The 19555-nt window shown below is 50.2% G+C and overlaps 1 long non-coding RNA gene across 4 annotated transcripts; it reads left to right on the top strand.

The window, feature by feature from the left end:
* Positions 1-6239: 6239 nt before the first annotated feature.
* On the top strand, positions 6240-17467 carry LOC121674066. 4 transcript variants are annotated; one of them, XR_006019436.1, is made up of 5 exons: positions 6240-9478; positions 9864-9989; positions 11412-11579; positions 13042-14161; positions 15394-17467. It is a non-coding gene; the product is annotated as an uncharacterized LOC121674066 (long non-coding RNA). The 4 variants fall into 4 exon arrangements; XR_006019435.1 differs by lacking the exon at positions 6240-9478 and having other exon boundaries at positions 9501-9989; positions 15394-15578; positions 16390-17467; XR_006019433.1 differs by lacking the exon at positions 6240-9478 and having other exon boundaries at positions 9500-9989.
* Positions 17468-19555: the final 2088 nt, after the last annotated feature.

Genomic DNA, 19555 nt, shown 5'->3' with positions numbered 1-19555 from the left:
ATCAGGTGTGTTACATTATTGGCACTGCAGACAAGCCCTTGCTGATTTATAAATGTAAGTACCTCTCCTAATCAATAAATCAACATTAACACTGCTTTAAATTGCCACGACATGGCGAGGGAATTTGCTGGGCAGCTCTTTTTCTTCCTGGTTAATTTACTTTGTCCCTGTAAAATTCAGATTTTCTGGGGGCAGATCCTCATCTCAGCACCCTGGATACTCACCAGTGCCATTTCCAAACACTTCCTTGGATTAGAGTCACAGAATCTTGGAATGGTTTGGGTTGGAAGGGACCTAAAAGAAAATCCAGTTCCAACCACCTTTCAAAATCTTCTGTGTCCAGATTGGGTTGGGAACTGTGAGAAGGGAAAACAAACGGACTTGAGGTTTTGTTCTCTTTCAGAACGGAAAATATCCAGTGCCAGAACCAGGCACTGGTTATTAAAAATTCTGTAAATGTGCAAATCAGCCTCTTTCCCCAAGGAAGGGGCTTAGAGGAGACCAAAACCCCAATGACCTGCATGGATAACCCCTGTCCCACTCCGAGGGAGACAAGACCTACTCCTGTGAGCCCAAAAAACACATTTATGGCCTGCATAGGAAACTTTCCCAGCTTCTCTTTTCCCTATAACATCTTGAAAACAAAATATCTGGGCACCTCAGGCTCACCTTCCCTCACAGGGGGTGAAGGGCAGATGCTGCATCCCTGGAGCACCTCGCTGCATCCCACATTTCCCCTCACAGCCCCTTAGGATCGGGGGTATGGATTAACCTCACACCTTTTACAGTTTTCTTGCCCAAAAGCAGTTTGCAATTTTACAGCATCAGCCTCTCCATCCCTCCAGAATTGGTGTCTCCTTTTGGCTTCCTCTCTGTATTTTCTCTCCCACTATTCTGACTGCTTGTTTTTCTCCATTTTCTCCATTCTTTTTTTTTTTTTCTGTTTATTTTTTAATGTATGCTTTTCCCCTCATTTTCTTTATTTTTTTTTAATTGTTTTTTTTTCTTCTCGCTTCATCCTATCCGCTTGGTGTACAGCCTTGGGAAAAGCCAGGCAGTGATGTGGTGGCTTGGGCTGCCCTCTCTCGGCACTGCCGAATATTGCACAGAGAAAAATCCCCAGCTGGGGAAAAAAAAAATTCCACGTTTCTTGACAGCATCTTCCTCTCCACAGCTCCCTCCCTGCTGGAGAAGGGCTGGTTTGAAGCTCTTCCACCCCCTCCTTTCATTCCATGGTGGTCAGGTTCCCTGTTTTAAGGTCAGGGACCATGTTGTGACTCCGTGATTCGGGCACATCTGTCTGCCAACTTCCTTAATGAACCCTTTCAATCTCGCTTTTGGCCCGGCAGCAGCTCTGAAACGGCTCTTGGGGGAGTAATTAAGGATTTTTTTCCCCCAACATTTGTGAATGTGACCTCCTGCTCCGCCCGCTGACGGCGGAAAGGGCTGCAGAGCACATGTGATAAGGCACAAAAACCCCCGGAGCCGGGAGGGCACGGGGCTGGATGGAGCTTGGCACGTCCTGCCACTCCTCCTTGGCAGGCTGGCTGCAGGATCTCATCAGCCAGACGGAGAAAGGGCAAGCCCAAGGTTAAAAGCAAGCTCTTCTCTCTCTCTCTCTCACTCTCTCTTTTTTTTTTTTAATATGAATTTGGTGAGTATTGATCTGGCTGACTTCTCTGCAGCCTGCTGGCTTTTCCCTCTGCAAGGTGCAGCTTTGGGTGGAGGGGGACACGTGATGCCAGACCCCAGCCTGGCCTGGGACAGGGCTGCTTGCCAGGTTTTGAGGCTGGGCCAGCTCATCTGTGGTTTTCTCTGCCATATCTCCAGTTTGTTGTATTGTTTGGTTTTTTTCTGGCTGTGAGGGCCTTGCATTTGCAGAGAAGAGGTTTGGAAGGTGTCTCTGTCTGGAACCAGATGGTTTTTAAGGTCCCTTCCAGCCCAACCCCTTCTGGGATTCTCTGCTGGTAATACAGCAGACACTGAGGATCAGCATCTTTCCTTGGGCTCTTGGAGCAAAACCAACTCCAAAAAAAAAGGTGATTTTTTTTTGCTGAAGCAAAGACTTTCTAGATTCACTTCATGGCCAAGCACCCTGTGGCATCCAGGGCTTGAACCTGCTGCTCCCTGCAGGAGTTTGGGTGTGCCGGGTGTTTGCAGAGGTGGGACCAGGAAAAATAAAACTGAGAGTCACGTCATCTCTCTGACCTGTTTTGGAAACAGCCATATGGTTTCCAGGCACCCCTATCTCTGAGGGGCCAAAGGACACACTGCTCCCTGTCCCTGTGTTTGTCACACAGACCTGATAAAGTGGCCCGTGATTGCTAATTTCTCTGCTGGGTTTTTCTCTGGGGCCCTTATCAGGATGGCAGATAAGATAACGAGAGGCTGAGAGAGTGGATACGTCAGATTAAAAAAAATAAATACTGTGCTCTGCAAGTCCCCTCCTGCACCCATGAGTTTGCTGCAGCAACAGCCAAGATGCCTTTTTCCCTTCTCCCATTTTTTTTCAAAGTAATGATCTGTTCCTGATGGACACAAAGCCAGAGAGCTGGGAGTGAAAACACGTTTGTTTGTGAAAATACCCACCCAAGGGCTGCTCTTGGGTTTGGGGCTGAGGGCACCCCTTGTCTGGGACTGCATTGCAGCTCCAAGCCAGCTCCCAGCCCTGGGATCACGCTCCAGTGATCCTCATGGAGCAGCGGCTGCACGTCCTGCTGCCACCCTGAGCTGGTGGTCACAGATCCTCTGCCATGGACTGAGCACCCGGACCTGGGGAAAGGACCCACAGCACCTCCTAAAGCTGAAAAGCCGAGGACATTTCTTAGCTTAGGCCTGAGACTTCCCAGCACGTTCCTTTTCTGGCTGGTTGGCTCACGGGAATTACCTTCTTTACTCCACCACCATCCTGGATACCCAATGCTTGGCCACCCTTCCAGTGATGAAATTTTCCCTCATATCCAACCTAAACCTCTCCTGGTGCACCTTGAAGCTGTTCCCTCTCCTCCCATCCCTGTTCCCTGGGAGCAGAGCCCGACCCCCCTGGCTGTCCCCTCCTGTCAGGGACTTGTGCAGAGCCACAAGGTCCCCCCTGAGCCTCCTTTGCTCCAGGCTCAGCCCCTTTCCCAGCTCCCTCAGGAATTCTCCAGCCCCTTCCCAGCTCCATTCCCTTCTCTGGACATGCTCCAGCCCCTCAATGTCCTTCTTGTGAGTGGCCCAAAACTGCCCCCAGGACTGGAGGTGCCTCCTCCATGCCCAGCACAGGGGACAATCCCTGCTCCGGCCCCCCCGGCCCCGCTATTCCCCATGCAAAGGATACTCCAGAGGCCACGGCCGGGGTAACGCATCCAGGGCGACGCTGCCAACCCGCAGCTCTTTCCAAAACGCTTTCCTATCCTTTGCCGAGATCCCAAAGCTGTTCCTTGGCGCTGCAGGGAAGGGGGGGGTGCGGGGCTGCGGCTGCCGGGCTGCTCCATCCCTGAGCGCTGCTGCCATCTAATGCCCACGGCCCGAGCGCCGGGCACGGCCCGCACCCCGCAGGGAACGAGGAAGGCAGATTTTGGCAGCTGAGACAAAAAGAATGACCCCCTTTCTTTAAGGAGTGTTGTTTGTGCGGGTAAAGGATGCTCCTTTCCCGATACCAACCTCATGGATAGCTCAGCTCATGCGAGCAGTGGGTGATGCCTGAAGAGGCCTCCTGGAAACAGAGACTGGACAGGAGTAAGGGAATAAGGCAGGGATTTATCTGAAAGGCCTTCAAAGGTACCCCTGGGGAGCCAGAGGCCACTGCCAAGATGGACCCCAAGAGGGACCCCAGGTCATGAGTTCTTCACCCTTTTATAGGTTTGGTTCATTTGCACGCAGGGTTAATTCTCCAATTAAAGCTTCAGTTTAATGATGTCATTCCCCTCAGCTTACCCCCCTTAGAGGCTCTTTGGTTTATACTTTTTGGGCCTAGGACGGTCTGGGTGTCCTTGGAGAGCAGGCCTGGAGAGGCTTTGTTATGTCTGCCTGGCATGAGAGGGCAGAAGTTAACAGGCTACAAGAAACTTCAGAGTTACACACCAGGCAGTGCAGGATTTGAAAAATGTAAAAGTTAAAACTTAAGGCATCATGGGAGCATCTGGGCAGGGATGTGGGGTAGCCTGGAATGCTTTTAGTTGGTCCTTTGGGCTGTGCAGGAAAATTGCAGGAAAAACACCCTCCGGCTCACCACGGCCAGGACTTCAGTCCTGCTGGGGCTGCTCCCCCCTGCCCTTTTTCTGCCAGGGAGGGAGAGATGATTTCTTGGATAGAATCGTGTCATAAAATCCTAGAATGATTTGGGTGGGAAGGGACCTTAAGGAACACCTCATTCCAACCCCCTGCCATGGGCAGGGACACCTCCCACTAGCTGGTGGCTGGGATGATGGGCTGGATGGGAGATCTGTGAATGGAGAAAGGAGTTTTTTCAAGTCAGATCTTCATTAATCTCTGTATCTGAGTAGTGTTGCTGCCTGTAATAACTTTGTATTTATTTAGTACTCACTGAGGTGCTCGGGGCAGGTTCCTTCCCTTGTATCACTTCTGCAGAAGGTTTACTTTTTTCCCCCCTTTTTTTATATTCACAATCATCACTCCCCAGAAGGAGTGTGGGTGGATATGAAATGGATTAAAGACTGCTCTTGTCCTTCCCAAAGAGACCCTCAGAGTGGGGTCCAATCTCCTGAGGACCTTCCAAGGGATTTTGGTGATTTCACATTTCCATGAAGGATGCAGAGGGCATGGGATCTGTGTGGCTGGACACAAATAAACACAGAATTTGGATGTCACAACATTTGGGGTGGCCTCTGTCTTTTGGGAAGGTGCTGCTCACCTGGGGGGTGAGGAGGGCAGAGATGAAGGATGCTGATACATCCGGGGCTGATGGGCCATGGGCTCATGGGACCCAACCAAGGAGCTTCCTAATGGCTGTGCCCAAAATCTAGGTTGGAATTCCCTTAGCTTCCACAACTAATTTTACCTCTGTGCAGGTCACGGCATTCCTGGTGGGAGCTCCTGGGCCTTATGCCAGCCAGCTGACCCCAGAATCATACAAAAATCATGTAATTGGGCATTGAAACAGTTTGTGGCCTCCAGGCTTAGTCCCAAGTAGGAGAAAAGATTTTTTTCCTTTATTTTTTCCTTCATCACTCTAAAGTCCTCATCTGCACACAGACCTTTGGTGGTCACAGGACATCCACCCACTGTGTCTGAAACTCCCCTTGTACCTCCTGCCAGGAAACCATTTTTTAAATCTTTGCCCATCCCTTTGGATAAACCCAGCATAAAAAGAGGTTTTCTCCAAAGCTTGACAAGCAGTTGTTTTTAATTTGGGGATGAAGCTCATCGTGAAGGAATGGTGACCTGGAGACGCCTGTCCTCTGTGATGACAGGGCCACACCATGGTTCTGCAGCAAAGGGGACCCTTGAGAGGGGGCAGCTGTGTTTGCAGGGAGCTGTGGGGATCAAACTGTGACACTCTGTGCCGTGGTGCTCCCCAGGGCCTGGCCAAGGCTCCCTGGGGCTTGTCCCCTCCCAGTAGGCGCTGGCCAAAGCCATGGCTGTGTGCAGAGGGATTAGGTAACACCAGCTCTGTGTTTGGGGTCTGAGTGCTTCTTTCAATTTAGCTTAACTCGGTGAGGAATTGACTTAAACTAGATTGATATAAGCCACTCTTAAAAGATTTAAGCCCCATCATAAGAGGATGTGCTCATGGGTTTACACTGTATTAACCCAGGCTTTTAAATAACAGCTCCAGGCTAGGTCTATACTTGGTTTCTATCCCAAATTATTGCAGCTCAGGCCTGCCTGGTGTTTTAATTGAATCGGTGAGAAGTGTTCATGTGGATTCACTTACACTGGTGGTGAATTGTCTTGCAGTGGGATGGCTCTGGGAGTCATCCAGTTCTCCCAAGAGCGGGAATGAAGAAGGCTGCATACTCGTAGGGAAGAGGGTCTGTCAGCCCAGATAGTGCTTAAAGTATTTTAATCAGCAGGAAGAAGAAAGGAACTAAAATTTCAATGAAAAAAAAGGATTTAACCTCCTTCACTCTTTCCGGTGGCCAGCAGCCCCTGAAAAGGAGGGAAGACAGAGACATCCCGATTTATGAGGCAGATGGGACACCTGGCTGGGATGAAGCAACGATTCCTCTCATGGGGGTGGTTTCCCCAGAGTTTCCAATTCTAAACCCAGTGATTTTGGCTAACACTTGGTTTTTAACACCGTGCCCATTGCTGTGCCAGCACCTTGCCCTGCTCACAGCTCTGGCTGAGGGAGATGCCGGTCCCACACCGGGGAAAAGCCACGCTCAGCTGCAAAACCAGCAAGTTTTGGCTAATCCCTCTCCCAGCACAGTATATCCCTTGCACGAACACGCCACTGCTCTCTAATAGTATTAATAATTCTCCCTTTATTTCTCACTCAAACACTCTTGGAAGGATCATCCAATTTAAATCACAGCTTCTCTAGTTAGCGCGTGTCACCACGAGAGGGCAATAAATCATCTAATTACAGTGATGGAGCCGCTGTCCTTTCACAAAGCCACCCATGATGAACTTAAATGGATTTTAAACATTAATATAATAGGCATTTAGTAAAGAATGGGAAGGAAAAAGAACATTTTAAACAAGCCAGCAGGTTCCTCTGAATGTATTTGGGATGCGGGGCTTGGATTGGCCACCAAAACCATCCTGATGTGCAGCGCGACGCTGGAATTAAAACCGGGGAAGGGAGTCCTGCCTCTTTGAGATGCTAATTCAGGTAAAAGCTCATTTTGAGGAGTGCAGACGTACTGACCCTAATGATTCGGAGCTATTTGGAGAGCTAATGGAGGGTTACTAATTTCAAAGCATATCAATCTCATAAAAAGTGAAAGGAGATGGTTCCTTACTTGGCTGTCCTGGGGGATGTCTGGGGGCTCCCTGGCCCCTTCCTGAGCAGCCCGCTGGCTCCACGTGCCAAAATGCTCTGCTACACCCACTGCTAAGGCTTGGCCCTGTGGAAGACAAGGAAAAGTCACTTTATCTCCCAGGCTGATGCTGTCAGGAACGGGTACTCTAATCCTGGTACTCTGACCCACAGCTGCTCTAACCCAGGGGTGTATTTTTGCTGTAAAACAATCCCGCTCTTTGCTTCATTCCCCAGGGTGAGGCAGCAGGGTCCTGGCAGGTGTTTTGGGGCCCCAAATGTGGCCACTGGTGGTGGCAGGAGCGTTTGGTTCCCATGTCTTGTGGGATGACTTTTTGGGGTGACCTTGGCTGGTTTCTGGCTGGGAGCCGCTTGAGGGGCAAGGATGGGAGATGTCACTGAGTTGCCCAAATCTCGTCTTGGCATTCATCAGTCTCCTCAATGTCCTCATGTTCCCAGTCTTCTGAGCTTCCACAATAGGGCATCTACCCATGAGGCAGGAGCAGAAACCACCAGAAACAGCCATTCAAAGACGAGAGGAATTTAAGGGCTGCAATGTGAGATGTTGCTGGCATATTTGGGTCATTTGATCCCTTTCACTTTCCTTCCCATGCTTGGATGGATGAGACACCGAGCTGGTGCACCTGTGGCCCTTGGAGACAGGGAGAGACCAGAGCCTTTGTGCAGGAGTCCAAAATAGACCTGGATGAACTAAGATCAGAAATGAGCAGTTACAAATTCTCAAAGCCAGGGCTTCTGGGGACATTTAGGAGAGCAAAATTGGGCACACAGGTATGAAATTGAGAAGAGGTGGGAAAGCAGTGGCACAGGGGGCCGGGTTGTGAAGGCAGAACAAATCACAGCCTAAAGCTGATTGGACAGCAAAGAAAAACTTATTTAGGGTGTTTATTATAAAGAGAGCCACATGTGAGACCTGGCAGGAAGTGATCCTGCCTTGTGTGCTCCTACCAGGCATGAGAGAAGCCTTGTGCCCAGCTCAGGGCTTCAAAACCTTGTAGGCAACTTGTAGGGAGTCCAGAGGGAAGGAACAGAAGTGATGCTGGGCCACATCTGGTGAGGGGAGATGGACTATGAGCCTCCTGGAGCAGGATTTGGCTCTCCTGTTCCTTGGGGAAAGGTCAAAGCTGCACTCAAGGAAAAACTGGTTTGAGTTGGAAGAGCAATGACATGATGAGGGGACCATGTGCAGCCTCTGCCTTGGAGCTTTCCAAGACAGAGAGCTCCTGGGGAGGGATTGGGTCATTCAGGCCTCCTCCACTTTGTGGCCACCAGGAGCAAAGTAAGACTGGTGGGAATGCTATCAGCTCCATCCTGGTGCCAGAGCTGGGAAGGAGTGGGAAATGGTGTTTGCAGTCCCCTCTGGAGCTCTCCTGCAGCTCTGCGTGTGCCTGAGCCCTGTGGCTTTGCACAAGGCTGGTGATTGGCCTTAAACCACGAGAAACAGCAGCGAAGCCAATGTCAGTCTGTTAACAAGGCCCACAGCACAGCCGGTGCCTCAGTGCTGCAGGAGAAGGGAGAAGCTGCCAGCAGGAGAAGGCTTTGGGACAGGACATTCCTGCTCTAAGTAGCTTTTAGGGAACACAGGCAGCCCCTGCTAAAGGTTGTCTTGTGAAATAAGGAGATGGCAAGAGCTGAGGGTCACCACTTGCCACAGCAAGTCCTAATGTAAAGGTTTAAGGAGCTGGAGGTTATGAGTTCATGTGTAGATTTATCCTCTGTGCTGATATCCACCCACCATGGAAGTCATGGTCACCATGGGGGTCACCTGGGTCCTCCTGGCAGCAGTTTTCAGCCTCTTCCACTGGCGTGAGAAGAGGAGGAGAACAGTGCAGTTCAGGCATGGTGTGGGTGATGGACACCCTGGTAGGCTGTTTGCAGCAGTCCTGGGTGGATACTTCCCGTATTTCCCCTGGACCAGCACTGGGAAGGCTGCAAAAGTGAGTTCAGTCCTGAACGGAGCATGAAACAGGGGAGGAGAACACGGAGACACAGAGCTCAGCCAAGTTCTGCACTGATTTTCATAACTAGTAAAGATCCGGTATGAATATGAGATTGAAAGGCCTCAAAGCTGATTAAATCTGTTTGATATTTGAGGGTTTCCTCCCCCTCCCTCCCCTTTGTTAAAGGACAGTCTCCTCCTTCAAAGTGAGTGATAGTCTAAAGTCGTAATGCCGATTATTGCTGAGATTCTCACACAAATGCGGTGGGGAGAAGGGGGGAAGAATAAAAATCCCTGTAGGGTAGTTTAAAGTCGGCGTGAGTAGTGTGTAATCTACCCAACAGGATTGATCCAGGTCAGGCATTAAAGGCTAAAATGGATTAAACAAAAGACATTCCCCTTGTAACAAGAAGGAAAAACTTCAAAGGTGGGATTTGTTCTTGTTATGACAAAGGAAGTGGATTTACCAAGTGCCTGGGGGCACACACCCCTCCGCGGCTTTCAATTTGCTCGAGTTGCTCTGAAGAAACAGGACAAAATGCGTGGGGGTTTTCGCCGTGCGCCTCGACGCTGCCGGGGCCCTCCCCGGGGTAAGAACGCTGGGTTAAGAGGATCGGCTTGGCATCGCCTTTTCTTGTTTTGTTTTGTTCGCTCTTTAGGGGAAAAAAAAAAAAAAAAGAAGAAAAAAGAAAGGGCGGGGCAGGAACAACAAAAGGAGGGAGAAAGGGAGGGTTGGTGGTGTGTCAGAGAGATATAGTGGCTGAGGGTGGTGGGGACAGGTGGGACAAGTGTGGGCAGGGGTGAGATGGGATGGGAAATGGGAGTTTCAAAGCAAAGAAAGACCAGGTTGTCCCAGATAGGCGCGAAGGGCTGGAAAAGGGGCTGGACCTGTGTTAAATACCAGCCACCCTCTGCATGAAGATGCCTTTTCCCTCCTACTCCTCACTGGTCACACCATGGCCAAGGTCAGTGCAGATTGTCCCTGGCCAGTGGACATGAAGGTGTGGGCACATCCCCATCTCTGCATGGACCACGAGGGAAAGGACGGGACCTTCAGGCCAACAAATCTCACCAGGCCAACAAATCTCACCAGGACTCCAGGTGAGCGCTACAGCCACTTGTTTTTACAAGACTTGCACCCTGCCGTGGGGGGATTATTCTTTTCTTTCTTGTTCTTGAACCCACTCCAGGGTGAAGCTAATTCTCCTCCCTGGCTGGGAAAAGGTACAGTGGCAGTAGGCATGGTGACAGCAGGGCATGGTGGCAACCAGTCATGGCTGCAGCGAGTCCTTCTGCCTGCAAAAAACAGTCACTCCCTCTTCCCCAGGTGCTGCCACCATCACGGGGGACGTGCTGTGACACCAAACACCTGCAGGACTCGGTGAGGAAGCCCATAACACTCAAAACCTTTCCCAGCATTGGGCTTTCATGAAGCCAAAAATGCTCCTTGGTGTCTGGTGCACCCAAATCCGGAGCATCTCAAGCTGGGCTGGACTGGGCTGTTGGGCGATCCTGCAAAGGTGCTGGATGGTGGGAACGTGGCGGCTTCCATGTTGTCTCGTACCTCTAATTGCTGGAATTCAAATTACAGTCCATTTGGAACCAAGCCTGTGTCATTTTGAGCCATTTCTTGAAGGGAACAAGCCCCACGGTCTAATCCGTGTGATCGCAGCCGGGTTAAGTTGAATGTGTCTGTGTGCCCGTGTGTGTGTATGAGTTTTCCATACTAAAGCCAGGTTAATTCTGCTAGGAAGTGGATCCTCGCTCTGGTGCAGCACAGGGCTGCTGTATTTCTATCTAATTACCCAGGTAATGCAATTAGAAAATCGGGTCTAAGCTGACATCAAGAGGAGAGGTCCCCAGGTTTGCACAGCAACAGGACTACGGTGATTAAATGTGCCACACTCAATTATTGACATGTGAAAGCGTCTTTGGGAAACTCCATCTCCATCCACATTCTCCAAGATAACCAACAGATCTGAGCTGCAACTCACTGCTTTGCGGATAGAGAAGAAGGGTTTTATGGGGGCCTGGAGTGACAGGACAAGGGGGAATGGATTCAGACCGCCAGAGGGCAGGGTTAGATGGGATAGTGGGAAGAAATTCTTCCCTGTGAGGGTGGGGAGGCCCTGGCACGGGGTGCCCAGAGAAGCTGTGGCTGCCCCATCCCTGGAATTGTCCAAGGGTGGGGCTTGGAGCAACCTGGGATAGTGGAAGGTATACCTGCCCAGGCCAGGAAGGTTGGAATGAGATGGGCTTTAAGGTCCAACCCAAGATATTCTGGGATTCTGTGAACATGAGCTGCTTCTCCCAAAGTGTCAAGCTGAGGAGCTGGGAGTGGGCTGACTCATCTCCTCAGGGCCTTCTGCTTGGGCTCAGCATCTTCCTCAGGAGACTTTCCCAGGCAGAGAGTGTGAGGGACAGGGATCACCTCTAGCTGGGAAGGGCACTTAAGGACAGATGGGGATAAACAGCAAACAAGGTGCCCACAGTTACCACAGAGTCCCTTTCCTTTTTCTGCAGCACAGTTATTTCTACAGAGCACGACCACATCCCTTTAAACACAAGTGTAAATGGTTCCTGCTGAGGTGAGGACAAATGACGGAGCTGTGGATTTCCTCGCTTCAGGAACACACGCAGGTCCAAAGGACCACCCCTGGCTGGAAGCAGGATCGTGGCAGAGCAGTGGAGGTAAAGAAAAGGTGTGAAGGTATCACTCCATGCTTAACTTCTTCTGACCTCCAGCAGCAGCTGGAGAGGGTGGCTGGTCCTCTCCTTCTCTGACACTGCTGCCTGGGCAGCTTTGGCTTAATGCACCTGTATTTAACCATGTCCATGCCGAGCTTTAATGACAGAATCATTTATTTCTGTTTGGAGGAGTTGTGGAGTGATTCCTGCTGTGGTTCGTCCAGCTCCATGGCTCTCATCCCTTTCTGTCACTTCCTGAGAGCACTTAATTGTGCCCTTATATCCCCCAAGCTTTGCTGGGGGTATCAGCTCTGCTCAGTGGCTGGGTGGATGGACAGGGACGTGGGGTGGGCTCTCTGCCAGGGCTGTGACTGCAAGATGCCCCACACAAAGGCCCAGCCTGCTTGTCCAGAGATGGGTTGGTCCAGGTCACTTTATACCTCAGTTTCTCCCCTCTAAAGAGGGGGTGCTGCCACACCATCCTTCTTCCTGTCTTCTCCAAGTAGAGGATAAGACACCCTATGGCCCATTAACATCCTCCCACACCATCTCTCTGCAATACTTTATTCTTTGGGGTCTTCTTGGGGGTCTCAGTTTTATATTAAGGTCCTGGAAGTCTTTTCACATCAAATCACAGAATCGCTTATGTTGGAAAAGGCCTCTAAGATTGTCAAGTCCAACCTTTGACTGATCACCACCTCGTCAACCACATCAGAGCACTGAGTGCCATGTCCAGTCTTTTCTGGAACACTTCCAGGGATGGTGACTCCTGGCCAGCCCATTCCAATGCTTGATAACTCATTACATGATGAAATTCTTCCTAATGTCCAATCTGAACCTTCCCTGGTGTAGCTTGGGGCCATTTCCTCTCATTCTGCCATTGGTTGCCTGGGAGCAGAGCCCGATCCCCACCTGGCTCCAACTTCCTTTCAGGGAGTTGCAGAGAGGGACAAAGTCACACCTGAGCCTCGTTTTCTCCTGTCTGAGCCCCACCCCCAGATCCTTCAGCTGCTCCTCATTGTCCTTCCTCTCCAGTTTTGCATCTCATGACAGGGCAGTGAGCATGTGGCCAATCCCATCAGTCCCAAACATGTTCCAGGTGGTCTCTCCTCACTCCCAGCTCACTCGGGGCTTTGAAAATCCCCTCTACCTAAGCCACACCATTGCACAACCTCTTTCTTTGCATTATCTCAGCACCTACCAATGCACTGGGGCCACCACACAGCATCCCAGCAGGAAGCCTCGAGGGCTGGCAACTCCTCCATCCTCCATGCCTCTCCCACCTCCTGCTCCTTCGCAGGTTTCTAGGAAATCCTGCTGGGTTTTGTTTGGGTTTTCACAAACACCCTCTTGCCTGGGTTTTCGTGTTTGCCTCCCTATTTTTTGCTTCCTTGGAAGGGGCTCGTGCGTCCCGCGAGCTTGGCACACTCTGAAAAAGACAAGCGTGAGTTTTCCGTCTCCACAGGTGAGCTTTCTGCGCTGGGATCAGCAAGGGGCCCTCGTGCATGGGGAAAACATTTGCCTGATTATGCTCTACCGCTGCCAAAGCTCTTGTTGGCACAAGGTACTCTGTGCAGTCAGCTTGAAAAAGGGGGAGAAAACACAAAAATCGAGAAGGCGAAGGAGGTGCGGAGTTCATAGGATATGGGGCAGTGGGGGGAGACGAGAGGTGGGGCTAAAAGAGAAGTAACATAGGGATGCTGGGCACCATGGGGCAGAGGATGAGGGGATAATTCCCTGTGGCAGAAATATGCCATCTGTAAAAACCCATTTGGGCTCTTTTTATAGGAAGCGAGGTGGTAAAACTACATTCTTTAGCAAATAATTTAAATATTGCCAGTCACGTCACATTGTGGTTGTTTGGAAATAATTATATCCATATCACAGACAGTAAATAATAGATGTGCTTTCACTAACATTTTATTCATGTTCTGTTTTAATATGGCAAACTTAGAAGTAATTTAATCTCCCAGTAAATTGAACTGGTAGGGGGTTCTTCACACAGAAGATTGCAAGTTATTAATTCTAGGCAGTCTTCATCTTGTACAATTAGTCACTGTTTGCAGCTGGAAATGTTTTATTAATTTTCCATAGCAGTTGATTTTCCACAGTTTTCTCAGTTTAAATTAAGCAGTAAGAGCCGCTGTTTCTTCTTAAATAAATTTCCTTTCCACAAAAATACATGCCTCTGGCTATGTCAATTTTCCCGTTTGATTAAAGTGCCAGCAGGCAATTAATAACTTAATGCATTTTAAAGTACTTTTGGAAAAGTAATTTGAATAGCCAAACTTGTATATTTGAATTGATTGTTGCAGAAGATTTAACACACATTCTTAAATCACAGAACCTTGTAAAGGACAAATGAAGAGTTGCAGAAGCAGCAGCCACTGTCCTACACTGTCTCCTAAAACCAGAGGGATCTTCTAAGGCTCCTTCTTTTCTGGGATTGTCACCCAGATTGTGGTCTTGGGAGAGGGGTTGAGGCCTGGTTCATCTGGAGGGCTGCAAGAGAAGGGATTTGCTGCATTGGATGAACTCATTGGAGATGAGGTCCTTGGGAAGCCCTGAGGAAAGGACCTGCTCTGGTAAATAATTGTCCCTTCTCCACTGCACGGGCTGGGACATTCCCAGTCCCAATACAGGCTCCCACTGCCAGCTGGAATCTGCTCTCAGGTGTGTCCCAGAGGGTCCTTATGGTGATTCAGACCTAATTTCATTGCACATCCATCACAGAATCACAGAATGGTTTGGGTTGGAAGGGACCTCAAAGCCCATCCTGTTCCAACCCCTGCACTGTGGGCGGGGACACCTTCCACTAGCCCAGGGTGCTCCAAGCCCCATCCAACCTGGCCTTGGACACTTCCAGGGATCCAGTGGCAGCCACAGCTTCTCTGGGCACCCTGTGCCAGGGCCTCTCCACCCACACAGGGAAGAATTTCTTCCTAATACCCCATCTAAACCTACTCTCTTTTAGTTTGAATCCATTCCCCCTTGCCCTGTCACTCCATGCTCTTGTAAAAATTCCCTCTCCATCCTTCTTGAAGGCTACCTTCAGGCACTGGAAGTCACACTGAAGCCTCCTCCTTTCCAGGCTTAGAATTCCCAATTCTACCAGTCTTTAGCCATCAAGAATTTTGTCAATTAAAAACCATTCCCCCTTTTCCTCTCACTATCTGCTCCTGTAAAAAGTCACTCTCCATGTCCACACTCATGGTTATATCCATGCCTGTTCCCATGTCTATCCATGGCCAGGCTCAGCAGGAGCAGCTCAGTGCAAGCCCCTCCTGCAATTCCAACCCTTCCCTCACACAGAAACAAGGACCTCAAAAGGTCACCTCACCCATGCCTGGCTCTCAGGTGGAATCAGCAACTTCCAGACTAGAGAGATGAGCTCTCATGAGACCCCACCACATCCCCTGGGCACCCATCCAGGCTGTGCTGCCCTTCCAATGGCTCTGTCACGGCTGCACCTCCCGTTGGATGCATTTTCCCAGGAAGTTGTGCAGCGTGGCCGGGTGTGCCGAGGCCACGGCGGGCAGGCGAGCGGGGCGTTTCTCCTCCCACACCTGACACCCTGATCCAGCAAAGCCCTTAAGTGCCCTCATAAATATAACCAGATAAACACCCCCTTTGAGTCGATGGCATTATTCCTCTGCTTGCCTTAAAGCAGCCGCTTAAGGACTTTGTTGGATTGGATTTGAAATGCTTTAGCCCTCATCTTTATCTGCCTTAAAATCAATCTTGGAATAGGGCTGTCTTGTATTTGTTATCCCTTTCAAGACATCAGCAATTCTATCACGTTTCCTCCTTTTTGCAGAGGTTGAGGAACGCTGTGGCATCGCCCAACCGTGAGGAGCTGAGGGCACTGTGGGAGACAACTCTGAATTTCATCTGGTGCATCCACAAACTGGAAAGAGATTATTTTTCTTGATGCTGAGCTGACTTCTCTGACCATCTCAATGTAGACCTGGAGCCAACTGTAGGGTGGCAGGAGGGCAAGGGGTGGGTGATTCATGTTGTGGCTATCAGCGTTTCACACATCTGAGAGCACGGCATGCCCCAGCTGAGAACTTCAACTCACTCAGTACCAGATGAAATGGCAGCTGTGTTGGATTGATAAAAAATAATAATCATGATGAAATAATAGGATTAATGCCAGCTAGTGCTGTTTAACCAAAAGGTCATTTTGACAGAGGTAAATTTTATCAGGAAGCACCAAAATATCAGATTTGTTTCTGATTTTTTGAGGAGAGGGCCCTAAGAAGACAAAGTGGAGATGTTGAACATGCCAGGACTTTTCTGAGCTGTGGCATTTGGCTGGAAGCAGTTCCCAGTCTGCAAAGAGCAGGTTCCCAGCTCCAGGGACATCGTGGCCAAAGCTCTGCCATGACCAGCACCAGGCTCTGTGTCCCAGCTGAGAAACTCACCCTCAAACCATATTCCTTTGAACTCTTGGGGGTTTTATTTTTGTCTCATTTCTTGAAACTGTGGGGTAGTTTCTGATTTCTCCACTAGAAAACACCTTCCCGCTGGTCTGGAAAACCCAATTCAGCATCACTCCAGTTCCCACCTGCCCCTGGTGACCTGTCTGGTCCCTGTGGGCAGCCTTGGCTCTCCAGGGACTGCTCAGGTTATGCCACCACTGACTACTCTGCCTTTCCTCCCTGGACTGGGTTTGTGCCCATCCTAAGGATGATGGGGCTAAAATATATTTAAATGAAAAAGAAAAGAAAAGTTTTATAGCTCTGCTCCAAGTTGATTGGGAGGAATAAGTCTTTAACTGTGTGTTTCCCTTCTGCCGGTGGTTTTGCAGGATCTCCCCCTCTCTGCTTTCCCAAGAAGCCTGTCCTGCAACCCTGGATTTTCCCAGTGGGTCTCCTGTCCCTCCTGCAGGTGGGAGCCTGCTGCCAGAGGACTCCTTCTGGGCTCTCCATCTGTCCTTGCTGCACCATGCATTGCCCTTTTTGCCTCCTCTGAAGACCAGAGTGGTGTCCTTGAACCTCCCGTGCACCTCACTGCCACGTGCACCATGTCCAGGGATGTCACCAATGGCTTCCCCACGCCATGACCAACCTGATGAGTTGAAGGTGTCCCTGCCCACGGCAGGAGGGTTGGACTGAGTGGCCTTTGAAGGTCCCTTCCAACCCAAGCCATTCTGTGATTCCATGATTCCATGACAGCCTGTACCTAGCCATGCTCCATCAGCCTCAGGCTCTGCATTTTTGGAAGTCCCTTGGCATCCCAGGACCAGAGCTGGGGGGCTGTCCCCTCCTTGCCTGCTCCACCTGCCACCTCCCTGCTGCTGAGGGTGGTTTGTATCTTGCTGTGTGTGCACCCTCCAGCACAGCCCAGTTACAACCAGCGCACCCCAGTTCAGCGAGTGAGTGGTGGATTTGCTTTATTTTTTTCCCTTGGAAGTGAGAGGTGGTTTCCAGCAAATGCCAAAAGTGGGTTTTCTCCTGGATTTGGCTGCTGAAGTGTGGGACTGTGCTGTTTCCATCCCAGGAGCTGCTCTCCCACTGCTCCCAGATCAAATGCAAACAGGAGCTGTGGGAGGCCAGCCCGTCTCTAACTGCATGAATCCATCTGAAGGGAAGAGACAAAATCCCCAAATCTCGAAATAATGAAAACAAAGATATCCAAGTAATAAAATCTGCGAGAAGCACAAAGACAACATAACTCAGATCTCAGCTGGCTCAAAGAAAGTGTCCATTAACAAGGGATTAGCAGGAGGGAAGTACACAACCAGTCAATAGGAAGTGAAAACACACCACACAGTCACTTCATATCACAGCCCAGTGCAGGGTTAGGATGAAGGATGAGTTGGTAAAGTCAGAATAACAGCTACTCCAGAAATCTATCAAATAAAAGAAAAAAAAAGTACTGCCAAACCTGCCTTTGCTGTGGTGCCTTGTTCTTAAGAAAAAAAAATCTGTTTTCCTCTTGAAAAACAGAGATTTTGCTTGTCTTGGGGCTATCTCCTCACAGATTTGGAGCTTTGGGGTGCCTTCTTTACACAAATAGGAACAAAAAATCAGTGAGATTGATTATGTTCTCCCCAGTGCTGTTTTTCAGCTAGGCTGAAAGGGTCCCAAACTCTTCCTTCCCGAAATTGCATTGTAATCACTTGTTTGAAAGGCACTGGTGGCTTGTGGAGTATTTCTTCAAAAGCAGGGCAGGAGCAAGTGCTGCGTAATTAGATATGCAGAGAGTGTAGCGTGTGTGGGTGATACATTCATTTGGAGTAATTCACACACTTGCACTTCCATCGTTATTTAGAGATTAAACCAGTTCAGCTCCTCAGTGCTCACGTCTGCCCAACACCCCCATGGACTGCAGGCACTGGGGTCCCTCCTGAAGCCACAAAATATTAAACCCCATCCTAAAACGCTGCTCTTACATGAGTGCCCACCATCAAAGCCTTATTTTAGTAACTCAGAGTGCTAGCTGCTCTGTCTCAGGAGGATGGGGGAGAGGCTGGGTGGTACCCAACATCCCTCCACGGTGATTCACAGCCCCCTAGGGGGGAGGGAGGGGGTCAGCCCAGCTGCATTGGAAACAGGGCCAGGTTCTAAATAGGGGCTTAATCTGAGTTAAAATTAAATGGGCTTAATCTGGTCTTAATCGGAAATAATACCTCCGGTGTTCTGGATGTACCGGCACAGGGCTGGTGGGACCAGCCGCCGTCCTTCACGAGCCCTGGGCAGTGCTGCCAGGCAAGCTGGCTGGGACAGCAGCATCCTGCTGCCTCCTGAAATGATCTCTGGGTCTCTGTGGCCACCAGCAGTAGGGGTGATCATGCCTTCATCCTGACCACCTTCTGTAGACTGGAGACTTCAGAGTGCAAGACGGAAATTTGTTGAATTTGTAGGTTTGTGAATGCCCTCGCAGGCCTGCCCTGGTATCAGTGGAACTCCCAAACCAGTGCAGGTGATGTTGTAGGTGACACACAGCTGTGGGCCCAGCACCTGGAGGTGTGCTGGGTGTGGCATGTGCTGTCAGGGTCCCCTCAGGGCAGTGGTCACAGGAAAAAGGAGCCCTGAGGTAAAAGCTGTGGGTTAGCTGCCCATCCTGCTGAATGCAGGTGAAACCATTCACCTGAGCCTGGAAGAAAAGGAAAATGCAATGGGTACAACAGAGAGGATGGGAAGGAAGTGTGACAGATCTCAGGGACAGGGTGACACTGGCAGCCCAAGCACAGTAGGATCCTGGCGGGGCTCAGCCCAGCACTGGGATCAGACACTCGCTCTTCCAGCATAAGCAAAAGTAGCAGGAGGATGTTTCAGGAGCAGATGAGAGGCTCTCCCACCACCAAAGTCCATACATTCATAGGATATCCTGAGCTGGAAGGGGTCCACAAGGATCATCCACTCCAACTCCGGGCCCTGCACAGACACCCCAACAATCCCACCCTGGGCATCCCTGAGAGCGTTGTTCAAACCCTCCTGGCTCTGGCAGCCTTGGGGCTGTGACCACTGCCCTGGGAACCATGTTCCAGTGCTCAATCACCCTCTGAGTGAAGAACCTTTTCCTGATACCCAACTTAAACCTCCCCTGACTCAGCTTGATGCCATTCCCATGGCCAAAACCCAGTGAAAGCAGAAGGAAAGCTTTTAACTTCCTTACAGCTGCCTTTGGAGCCAGGGTACAGCTGAGCCCTTCTCCACCCCAAAGCCATCTCAGTGCCCTTCAGAGGCATCAGCAGGTCCTGCTGAAGACCTTTCCCAGCTCTTCCAACATCCCCCAGTGAGGGTAGGTTGTGTACCCAAAGCCTTGCACGCATTGCCAGAGGATCTGGGCACCTCCAGCTCAGAGGTTTCTGCTCCCTGGGTTTACAAACTTAAAGCAAAAGTGTTTTTTAGTACATGTGCCCTGAATCTTGCTCCAGCCTGATGGATTTAGGTGAGCATTTGTCCGAGTGGCATCATGTGACATCAACTGGCAACAGCTCCTGGGTTGGGGGAGAAGTTTTACAGCTT

This window comes from Corvus kubaryi, unplaced genomic scaffold (assembly GCF_017639235.1).
Source record: "Corvus kubaryi isolate FWS band 111438036 unplaced genomic scaffold, C.kubaryi_AGA036_p1.0 66, whole genome shotgun sequence".
Classification (NCBI taxonomy): Eukaryota; Metazoa; Chordata; class Aves; order Passeriformes; family Corvidae; genus Corvus; species Corvus kubaryi.
This window is presented reverse-complemented; position numbering and strand designations above follow the sequence as displayed.